The sequence below is a fragment of the Phodopus roborovskii genome, unplaced genomic scaffold (assembly GCF_943737965.1).
Source record: "Phodopus roborovskii unplaced genomic scaffold, PHOROB, whole genome shotgun sequence".
In the NCBI taxonomy this organism is placed as follows: Eukaryota; Metazoa; Chordata; class Mammalia; order Rodentia; family Cricetidae; genus Phodopus; species Phodopus roborovskii.
This window is the reverse complement of record NW_026126415.1, coordinates 3,388,608-3,399,965: the sequence shown is the minus strand read 5'-3', so window position 1 is coordinate 3,399,965 and position 11,358 is coordinate 3,388,608.

Genomic DNA, 11,358 nt, shown 5'->3' with positions numbered 1-11,358 from the left:
AAAATGATGTAAAGCTATGACTGAAATAGTTCGCCAATGAAATCTCAAGCAAAGGGATGAACATGAGGGACATTTGAAAGTGTAGATAAATGGATAAAGGATGGAATTTCTTTTCTTAGGTTCATTTCAGAGACAAAACAATATGCACATCTCTCCTGATAAATAAGACTAGAAATGCATTTTATTTTCATGCTGCACTTATCCTACGGATTGCAGTAAGGAAGGCCACTGAAAAACATAGTTGAAAAACAGAAAAGGTATTGGCAGACTTACAAGTCAGGAATCCCTTCTATTGTATGTTTTGACCTTGACAACATAGAAAGACAGGCAATAGAAATGTGTTTATCATCTCTTTAGTGTAGAGCACTAAATCTACTGAATATTAAACCGGACATGAAAATAGATCCAGTAGACATGTCATTCACTTTTGAACCTTAGTTTTCATCAGCCAACATTTTGGTGAGCAAACATGAAACTTACTTAAAAACTATACTGCAGTTATACTGTCACATTGCTTCTGTATATTTACCTACTCTTCTTGCCAGACATGTCCTCACACCTGTCCTTTCACATGATAACCCTTGAGTTCAAAATTTATGTCTTTACTCGACTTAAGCTCTGTGCCCATCAGGTTAGAGTTCCAGGTGCCACCAATTGTTACTTTTGAAGGAGACACATGACATTCATTAATATTTTGATTCCTTGAGTATGTATTTACTCACATTATTCAATATTTTCAGAAACTATTATAGAAGGCAAATGGCTTTTGATGAGGGAGCAAATGCAGGCAAATGGAGTGGTTTTTTAAAATGAGGATACATTTGTAGTCAAGAGAGGGGAAATAGAAATAGAGGAAAAATATTAGTTAATGAAATTCCTGATACTCAAATTAGGCTAACCTCAAGAATGTTCCAATGGCAAATTGTAGAACTTGGAAACACTTTTGTTTCGATTTTCTAAGAAGTTTAGAGCCATGCATGATGATCTCATGTTTTGAAGGTTTTGTTCCTAACATACTTTGTATGGAAATAACTTGTTTATCTTAGGATACAGGCTTTTTCATGAACCAATAAAACATAACATTTCCCAATGTAATTTTAACTGAAATAGAAAATTAGAGATTCGTTGAACGAGGATTGTAAAACCACTGAGAAATTCTTAACAAACTTAAGTTTTATGAATCAGAATGTAAACATAGTTGATATTCGGTAGTGTGAGAATATGTATGTCATGTTGAGTATATCAAGACTGTCATTAATTAAACGCTTCATCATTGGAAAAAAAGATTAATTCAAAATTCTCAATATTACACATAATTTGTCAATCTTATACTCTACAAGACATGTCACACAGAACAATGTACTTTTGAGGGAGCAATTGAGTGTCATCGCAGCTTTAAATATAACTCACAGAGACACCATGCTATCACCAGTGTTACCAGTGGCCTTTGTCTATCTTCCCATTTCTTTAATCACTTTGGAAGAGCAAATCCCCCTTGTGGCATGCCATTACAACACAGGATGATAACAAAACCACTCCAGTAGAAAAAGCTCAACGTTTAAACTATTTTTGGTCTGATTATTTCCCACTCCATTGTCAAATAGGGGCGAAAATAACTAATTGATTCAAAGAGATGGAATGCATCATGTTAGTTCAAAGTAAACTAGAACATTCATGTTTTATATTAGAAGTTAGAAATAGATAGTTGGTTGTTCTTGAGCACTTTAGGAGATTTCTTCTCTCACCTCATACAATATATATTTTGATGAAAGGTTTTTTTTTTAACCTTCAATTTTTATTATAAGCAGATTAGCAGCCTAGGTGCATTTTTGCCTTTTGCCTCCTCCTTCAACTGTTATGGATGAGTGATTCATTGGGACTAGGTATAGTCAGTAGGCACCACAGTGTGTTTGGGACCATGTAATTATAAATATCTAAAGTACAAAGTAACAAATAGGAGGCCAGGAAAAGTAAGTTTGGAAGCATATTTAGTTAAAGGCTATTCAAACCTTAATGTCTGGTATTGAGTTTGATGTAGGTTGGCTTCTTCCATCTTGTACGTTGGCCATATTCAAGGATATTTCTCATGGATGTTAGCTTGTTGACAGTTTCATATATTCATGTACAGGGAAAGGTATGAGGAGAGAGACATGTCTTCCTGGGCATAGCAAGAGACTTTCATAAAGGAGAGTGATGAAAATGAGATGATGTGCTGGTATGTGAGGAAAATACTTTCCAAGGCTTTAGTACACTAAGCATGCATGTTTCTAGTCATTTCCATATATGGTTAAATGAACATGGAAAAGACCTTTAAAGTAAAGGTTAAAAAAAAGTCTTTAACATTTATACCTTAGTATTTTCTATGCTTCTTAAATCCAATATTGTAGTTCTACTGGCTTGGATGGCTGTGTTCTTAGATATGTGGATGTTGATAATTTTCTGTTAAAACCTTTGGCCTGGATGGCATATCAGGAACCTATGTGTTTCACATTCTTAACACTTTATTCACAGACCAGTAAATAGGGCTGATAGTATCTTTTCTCTTAGCTACGCTAACCCTGGTCATGGAAATGTTTTACGGTACATACTTTACAAAATAATTACATAAATGTGTGATAAATTGTTAGTATATTCCACTAACGCATAACTTAATCTCTCTAAAATTAACTGTGACATACCATTCAATAAGATAGAAAAGGCTACCAAATTTGAAGTCAACATTAAGAAAAATGAGTAATTTGTGCAGTTGTACTTTGCTGGTATTTTAAAAGCCAGAGGATCTAAGAATACACACATTCGCTTATCTCATGAAGACATAATCACACTGTCATCCATTTTTGAACCACAAAAGATGGATAGCATAACATGTGTTTAAAATGGATTCATTCATTATCAAAACAGATAAGTGTTTCATCAGGTATATACAGCAGATAGCATTTATCTTTTCCTCATAGAGGGAAAAGATTAAAGTAATTCTTCTGCACTTATTGGGAAGAAAAGAGCCTGCTGTACTGAAACTTTCAAAATGTGACACTGGATAATACACATTGCCACAGATGGCAAAGTTTCACAAACACATGATCAGCTGGCGTGACAGAATTTAAGAGGCGAGGACGCCATTCATTTTTAACTTAAATACCACATGTTATTTTCTGTGTCTCTCATAGGTACAAAATCACCATAGAGTCACTAAAACTTTAGGCATTTCAGCTCACCTTATATATGTCCTAGAAACCCCGTCATAGCAAACGCTGCGAGTTGTCAGTGACAGTCAGGGGGTCAAGTGTGGCAGCTCTGATGGCTATTGGAGGAAACAAACCCTGGGGCAGGGCTCTAACTCCCAGTGCTTACCAACACTCTCTCTGTGGTGTGGATCACTCTCATGCTCCTGAGAATTTAACTGTGGTTATTGGGATCACTATTTCATTTTTCTATGAATAGGATTGTATTTTTCTCATATTCATGTTTTAAATGTATCTTGGAAGAAAATTATAAACATATAAATAATTATATAAATAATATTAATAATAAAAATGTATAGTCAGAAATAATTCATTTTTAGGAAAGATGAAGCTCCAGTAATACAGAACTCCATTACAGATTTTATTGGACACAAAGAAGTTCTTAATATGCACCAGGATGATCATTAATCAGATTAAATTTATAATTCCATGCAAACTGGTAACTTCTTTCACAGGAGTAGTTGATGCTTCTCGATTGCTTCATAGTTCACACTGGTTAGTTGTACTCAGACCACGTGACACCACAAGTTCCCCATCCCTTTTAAATGCTGTTACTTCAGAATTGTGAATAATTTGCAATGTTTACTACAAACTGAAAAACAAACATTTATATATAAGAATTCTATTTTGGGCCTTTGAGTTTCGATGCCCTCTGTGATGCCAAGAGACATGATCTTATTTGCTTATTAGTGTTTAATTACCTGACTTTAAATACAAGCATTTTTGTACAAGCATCTTTGTGCTTATATAAAATTCAGTTTAGCTGCATTGACCTCCATGTTAAATTCATAGCTATGCAACTGTCTGCAATCAACCAAGTTCTTTTAAACTTCAAACATGTCATGATGTCTATCACATCAAACATTTTACACTGTTACTCCTCGATTAGGTGATACTCTCTTCCCACATATAATTCTACCGGTAATGTTTCTTATGGTAGAGACACATGAACTAACTCAGTTGTTGGTTAAGTACTTAAGTGTACTTTGCCACCTTGAACGAAACAAATGTGTATGGGTATTAAACGAGGAATAGCAGAAGCAGTAAGATTCGTGTGTTGCTTAGTTTTTACTGTACTCTACTGGTGGCATTCAAATTTGCCACTTTGAGTCATTGTCGACTCTTTCGAGGATTCAAATAAACATTGATAAGGGGCTCTGGGAAACTTAACTGCCAAGAAAGCTCACAGCAGAACCCAGGACATATTCTGCCTTTTTGGAAAAGCATTCTTTCTTACAGAGCTTGTACTGGCATTGCGCACTCCTAAAGACTCTTGTACATTTAGTTGTACAAAAACAAAAACAAAAACAAAATTAATATAAATTAAACAGGAGAAAGAAAACAGTGCTAACATTTTGCCTATTCTTGTGAGGTCAAGAGAATATATTCTTTACTTTTCCTAAAAAGGAGTAGATTAAAGTTGCAGGGTTTTAAGAATGTAGCTTTTAATTGGAAATTTCAAGCAGGATAATTAAACACCGAAATTTTTCAGGTTCTAACAATCCGAACTATATTTGAGTCCAACCAACACGCCTTGTTTAAGCTGAAAATTTTCATTGCATCACTTGGTGTAATAGTTTTGTCTAAGTTTAACTGAAAATGTCAAAAGCTAATTTTGTGCAAAGATTTTTTTTTCATGTCAGCTCAGTTAACCACAATATTTATTCTAAACAACAAATATGAGATAAGGAATACAAATTCAGATTATAAATCAATCTTTCTAAAATACTGGTTACAAATAACTTCTCACAAGTATAACAATAAGAAATATTATATTATTGCTGTGCACTTAACAAGACACTAAGCACAATTCTACAGTCAATACACATACAGCTGTGAAGAACTATGAGATGTGGGGTTATTTCCTTGATTAAAATGCAGTTTTTTTTTCCACCAAGCAAGTATATGCTTTTCACTCTAAAAGCACCAAGGGCACACTAGCACTGTTAGCTGAGCTTGCAGTGGATTTGAGTGACAGCAGCTATAGGCATCCTTCTATGACTCTCTTTCCTCATGCCTCCCTCCAGATCGGCACTGACACATCCCCCTATGCAAATGAACACCGAATTAGAGACACCTCCCAATAACTCTTCTTATCACCCCTTGTGTTACCTGGCAAGCCCCTCCTTTCTCTCCAGCCTTGGCCCACCAAGAATCTTCATTCTCTTTCTCTTCTTCTCTGCGAAGTGAAGTGATCCCGTATAATTCCCAGAATAATGCAGTTTCTCTTGCGGAAGAGCAGCTACCCACTCCCCCTTTTCCACCAAGCTAATGGAGCCACTGGGTATCCTATTGATTTTTTCTCTCTACGGTTTCCACAGGATTTGACGGACTTCCTTACAGGTTAAACATCCAAGCTTTCTGAAGTGGCTATAAAGCTTTGTTTTTGATTTCTCTAACTTTTTTTTTAAACCCTTGCTCATCTGTAATCTTTAAAAGCTCAGTGGATGCCATGCAGAGCAAAGCCTCATTTCTTTGCAGAAATGATCTAGACACTGTCTAGTGTTGAGTACAGTTGTCTGATTCAAATCTTCTGTTACAAAGCAGATGCCATCTAGCTAGATGTCATGAGAAGAGCCTAACAATGACAATTCACTTATCCCTTAGAAAGAATCAATTCTCCCACAATGCATCTGTCAGAGAACTCTCACTCAGTAAAAGCAATTTTTCTCGCTGTCTGACACTGTAATTGCTCTTAAATTTTCAATGAACGTTTTACAAGGACTCCCCTGAACCATGATGAAAAACTTAACTTTTTTTCTAAAAATGAGAGGCTGACAGGATGAAAGGGGTCTTTCTCTTTAAAGCCTAGCTTGCTTGAGTAGGAATTCTTTCATATCATCAACAAGCTGTTGAATAGAGGATAGATTACTTTCCATTTATTTCATCAATCAGATTAAAGGCTCTCCTTCACAATGCCCTTTAAACAAGAGCTGTTTATGATGTCCTCCCAGGTTTGACTTTAATGTAGTTTTAAATCACCATGAACAGTGGCGTCCGTAAATAATATAAATATAATGACTATCGGACAATATTTAAGCATTACATGCATTTGGGTTGTTATCTTTATGCTTTTCCTTAAAGAGAGGTGAGAAGCAGAGGAAGGAAAATGAACTATAGGTTTTCTACTCTTTAGTTTGGAAAAAATCAGCACAATTTCCTTTTACTGAGCAGTAGACAGAAATACACAGCATGACAGTGTATTTCCCAATATTGACCAATGATGTTGAGAAAAGGTTAAAGAAAAAAAAAAAGCAAGTAGGTGTTTTTCTTCTTAATTTATGCACTTGTTGGCATTAAAAAAGAAGTCTACAATGATACATTTAGTTAAATTTGAATGCTGTTCATAGCTACTATAAATGAATTAATATTTCAAGATTTTTCTATAAATAAAGCATAGTCAAGTTCATCTTATCACTAATACAATGGATAATCAGTTCATCATTCGACTTATACATGTCAAATAACCTAACATGTTTCCTTTACCATGTATGTGTTCCAGTGCATATCTATAATTAAATAACTAAGAAGGTATACACAGTCAATATCCTTGTGTTATCAATAGAACTCACCTGCACTCGATGTATTTAAGATTCATGGCTATACCTCAGCTGTGTTAATTAATAATTTAAACCCCAAGCTCTATATAAATTGGAGAGAAATTTTAATCAAGTTGTAGAACAAGTTTAAAGCATTAAAACTGTGGATAGGAATTCCATCACCCCTCCCCCAGTCTCCCATTCTGTTCATCTGAACCTGAACTACGGCCATCCTGCTTTTCATCTTCATCCAGAGTGTCTCCAGGGATCAGTATCATTCTTCCCCTAGACAGTATGCATGTTTTTGCAGAATTCTAGCTGATAACTAATGTTTGGATGATCACAAATCTTCAGTCTGTGACACATCAGCCATTATTTTGTAGTCTAAAGTGTTTATTTACACCAAAATTTTAAATATGTGATTCAAAACAGTAACTATTCAAGTATTAGAGTAAATGTTTTTTTACAAACATTTTTCGCATCTATTTATTCTTCTCTCTTTAAAGATACAAGTGTGTGTGCATTTATTTATCCTATCAATAGAGAATAAAATGCCTGTATGTGGGAAAACTCACACAATATCTACTCTATGATGTTTCAGTGATACACAAACCATATACAGAGAAGAAAAATGAGGCTTAGAAATAGTGATGAAATCTTGTCATATTTGTAGTAAATGGAGAGTCTAAATGGAAGCCCATATCAGTTACTGGCAAAGGCTGCCATGTGTAGATGAATCCACACTGTTGGCAGACCACTGAACGCTACCATCCTATTTCTATTTACTTTCTAATGTATTTTTCTCTAAATTGTTAAACATTAGATATTGGACAAAGAATATAGATAAAATGATTATGTTGTGCCCGTCAAGAACTGTGGTCATGAGGATGAAATGTAGGGATATACAGGCAGAGTTTATGTATGTCCTTATTTAAAACACCTTTCACTGCCCCTTTCTTCTCCCACCTTTCCTACTTTCTTTCATTTCTATTTATATACACACTAATACATTTTATAATGTTTCTTCTCTTTATAAATACATTACATATTATTGTATCTAATTCATTGACGATATGGTTGCAGTAGGCAGGTTTGAAAATCGTACTCTTTGGAAGTGGGACATAGCCTTGAGTGCACTGGCACAGGAGACCACCCACTTCCTAAATACAACACCAGTAGCACAGGTACTGAGAACAACAATTTATAAGTGGGACCTCCTGAAACTGAGAAGCTTCTATTAGGCAAAGGACATGGTTAATAAGACAAAACAGCAGCATACAGAATGGGAGAAGATCTTTACCAACCCCACATTTGACAGAAGGTTGATCTCCAAAATATATAAAGAACTCAAGAAACTAGGCATCAAAATACCAAAGAATCCAATTTAAAAAATGGGGTACAGTTCTAAACAGAGAATTCTCAACAGAAGAAATACAAGACATTTTATGAATTTCAACACCCTCAAGCGTCAGGAAAATGCATATCAAACCCACTCTGAGGTACCATTTTACACCTGTCAGAATGGCTGAGATCAAAATCGCCAATGACAGCTTATGCTGGAGAGGATGTGGAGTAAGGGAAACACTCCTCCACTGGTGGTGGGAGTGCAAATTTGTACAGCCCCTTTAGAAATCAGTATGGCAGTTTCTCAGAAAATTGGAAATCAATCTACCTCAGGACCATGCATTACCACTCTTCGGTATATAACCAAAGGATGCACATTTATACTACAAGAACATTTACTCAACTATGTTCATAGCAACATTATTCATAATAGTCAGAACCTGAAAAAATCCTTGATACCACACAACCGGAGAATGGATTAAAAAAAAATGTGGTAAATGTACACAATGGAGTACTACTTAGCTGTAAAAACAGTGGCATCATAAGATGTGTAGGCAAGTGAAAGGAACTAGAAGAACCCAGTTACAGAAAGACAACAATGGTATCACTCGTAAGTAGATATTAGGCATAAAGGGATAATTAGGCCACAGTCCATAACCCCTGAGAAGCTAGGTAACAAACAAGGGGTACCCTAAGAGAGACATGTGTGGATGCCCTGGGAAGGTGAAATATATAAAATTTCCTGAGTAAACTGTGAGTGTGGAGATGGGAGGGGAGGGAGGAGAGAGAGCAGGGGAGAGGAGAACATGAGAAATTGGATGGTTGAGTTTGGGGGAAGGACAGAGAGGGAGAGCAAGGAAACTAAAATTCTTGACACAGGGAGCACTTATGGGGTTAGGGAGAAATCTAGTATAAGAGAAATTCCCAGGAATCCTTAAGGATGACCTCAGTCAAGATTCCTAGCAATAACGGAGCAGGTACCTGTTCTCCCCTTCCCCTGTAATCAGATTGTCACCATAGAACCTACATCCAGTGACTGATGGAAGCCGATGCAGACATCTATAGGTAAGCACTGGACTGAGTTCCTGGAGTACATTCAAAGAGAGGGAGGAGGGATCATTTGAACAACTGGGGTGGGGAGGGCCCAAGATCATGATGGTGGAAACCACAGGCATAGCTGACCTGAGCTAGTAGGAGCTCACTGAATGGTCTGATAGCTGGTGAACCTGCCTAGGATAGGACTAGGCCCTCAGAATGTGGATGGCATTTCTATGGTTTGGGCAGTCTGTAGGGCCACTGGAAATAGGACCAGGATTTATCCCTAGTGCATGAGCTGTCTTTGTGAACCCCATTCCCTATGGAGGAATACCTTGCTCAGCCTAGATACAAGGGGGAGGGACTTTGTACTGCCTCAAGGTGATATGCCAAAATTTTGTTGACTCCCCATGGAAGGCTTTACCCTTAATGAGAAGTGGATGGGTGTTGGCTGGAAATATGTGAGGGGGGTTTGAGAGGAGGGGAGTGAGTATATAAAATAAAAAAATTTAAATAAATAAGAAAACTACACTCTTCAAAAGATAACCCACTTAGAGATTTGCTTCTACCCCATACCAGCCAGTTACTTGGCAACCAATCCTTCTAGATATATCAGTCAGCAAATCAACTTTACTTAAGGGTTCAACAGGTAAATCCTGAAAAACTTAATTAAATGCTCTTATTTCATAAGCTTTGTCTAGGGTAATATCCCGTTCAAGCCTTTTAGATCTAAAGAAGAAAACATCACTATTTTGGTATGATTTATAAATATGCTTTTAATTTATCCCTGGACAATGTCATCACTATATACTCCCAAAGAAAAGTGTTTGTCTGTATGCCAGTTACCACTGTTTCAAAAGGGAAGGGGCACGGGTTTGGAATGCAGCTGAGTGGTCCAGTGCTTGTCTAACAAGTGCAAGACATTGACTGATCCCTAACACCACAAAGACTAACCAAACACACAGAACCACATTTCTTTCCTTACAGTTTATCTCCTTTAAGACTTGAAGTGTATAGACATGAGTCATTAGTTCCTGATAGTCTTTAGTTCACCATGGGACTTGAACTGTTCATACATGCCTTTTAAAGAGATTCTGATTTCAACCTAGAGACCCTGGAGGCTATACACCAAGGAATCATTTCCACCTGTTGGGCAAGAACTCTCTAACTTAAAATTTTTCAATTATGGCACTATCTGTTGATTATCTCAGCTTATAGAAGTCTATGTCAATATTGTTGTTCTGGTCTTCTTCTTCTTCTTTCTTCTCCTTCTCCTTCTCCTTCTCCTTCTCCTTCTCCTTCTCCTCCTCCTCCTCCTACTCCTCCTTCTCCTCCTCCTCCTCCTTCTTCTTCTCTTTGTTTTATTTTTGCCCAGGGCTACACAAGCTTCTTGGAGAAGAGTCTTATTTTATTAACTTTCCTTCAATCTGTCTTCAATCTATTCTGTTTTTTACTGATTAACATTTAATTAAGAAAATTAAACTCCAGATAAAATCTCCATAGTTAATGTATTTATTTGCCTTAGGTTTGTTCAAGTTACTTCTGCTGTTATCATCATACCTCTGTATTTATTCTTAGTTTCTGGTTTCTCTAATTATTTTCTCTTCTACATCTATTAAAATCCTACTAATTATTTTGCTCTTAGCAAATACACATGGCTAATTTACTATCTTCAAACTGTATAAAAGTCATAGGACATAAATGTCCACTCCTGATAGTCAGTCTTACTTTCTGCTTTTCTGTATGGATGGTCAGATTCTTGCAACAAATCCATCTCGGTAACATTAACATTTCTTCACTCCCTGCTAGCATTTTTCCTCCTAGCTTCTGGCTTCAAATCTTTCATCCAAAATTTCAAAGCTAAGATTATTAAGGCAGTTGGGCTGTAAGTGTTCCCCAAAGGCCGTGGCCTCAAAAATTTGAAACATACACCCAACACTTTTTGGAGATGGCAGAAATGCATGACTGGTGGAATCTAGTTTTTGCTCATTCAGAAATGATATTAAAGATTGTGTCGGACCCCGGATTATTGCCTGTTTTTGTTCCTGTACCATGGAGAAAACTATTTCTTCTTCTATGCTTCCACACTTCCCTGCTGTTATTGACCAAAGGCAGACTAAAGCAGTGGTGTCAATCAGTCATAGACTGGGACCTCCAGCATTGGGAGGAAAAGCAAAGCTTTTCTCATGACATGGTAA